Consider the following 1,287-nt stretch of genomic DNA (forward strand, 5'->3'; position numbering starts at 1 on the left):
TGGGGAAAGTCACAGTTAGATTTTTAGAGTTAAAGGACACTTAGAAGTGGACTAGGACCAAACCCTCCTGGACTTAGACAGTTCTAGGGTCAACACCCACGGGAGCACCGGAGTACTCTAGTTATCTCACCCAGGGAAGCAGGGTGCATAGGTGTCAAATGGTGTCGGGTTGCGTCGTCGTTTTCAATGGAAGCTGGCGAAGAAGTGCAGCTGCCGGGAAGATGCAAAAAGTGTCCAAAGAGATCCAAGCCTGGATTGGAGATGTGAAGAACCTGAAAGCAGAGGGGAGAGAGTCTGGGTCACTTGCCAGTGACCAGGGGCACGATAGACGAATGCCCGCCGATGTCGGGTGTTTTAGGTGAAGACGGTGAATCTTGACTCTTCAGCCACGAGGACCAGGAGGCGTCGAGGAAGACCAGGAGCTGGATTCGAGCTGTCCCATAAAGGATATTCAGTGCTGGAGAATCAGTGCCCGGATTGGACACAACAAGCCTTGGCAACAGCAACCCACGCAGAAAGGAGAAAGATACTTCGGTGCGGACCAGGAAGGTTCGAGGGACTCCCCCAGCAAGGAGAAGTGAGGGCACATCTGGAGCAACCAGGGATGCCCAAAGAAAGTCAGAGTTACCTTCACAGGGACCCACCAGCTGACGGACCAGGGATCGCAAAGGGACCTCAAGAGGAATCACAAAATGGCAGCCCACGGGTCACTCGGAGTGGGTAGGCTGACAATCTTCAGTGAATTCTCTGATCAGGATCTGGGCTATAAGTAACCCAATGAACAGCCACAGGGGATGTCGAGAAGCTGATGCACTTGCGGTGTCCAGGGGTTCTGGTTCCACTGTACCCACGAGGGCTACGGGTCTCAGCTTTGCTGGGGACTCGGTTCGGCCTCTGGGAAGTCTGGAAGTCCACCTCTGGTGTTGCAAAGTCTTCGGCGTCCGGCAGGAGCTTCGGAGATGCAGACTGGACAGATGCGTATTTGGTGCCTGCCAAGCAGGGCAGTAACCCCTTTACTCCAAGGGAGATTCTTCAGTCATCTGGCGTTGAACAGATTGTCGAAGTTCCAGGATTCAGTTTCAGAGTTTCGTCCAGGGATATCTGAAGTTCTGGTTACAGAGGTTCCTTCTTTATACCTAAGGAAGGGGTTGGACTAACTCAGGGGACCCACCTATGGGAGGGTTTGGAAAGAGGGGGGGCTACACCTATTTCCTTTGTCCAGTTTCGTGCCAGAGCAGGGGCTCGTAGCCCCTCCAACCGGTTTGAGCTGGACTATGAATGAATGAA

This window comes from Triturus cristatus, chromosome 8, assembly GCF_964204655.1.
Source record: "Triturus cristatus chromosome 8, aTriCri1.1, whole genome shotgun sequence".
Lineage (NCBI taxonomy): Eukaryota > Metazoa > Chordata > Amphibia > Caudata > Salamandridae > Triturus > Triturus cristatus.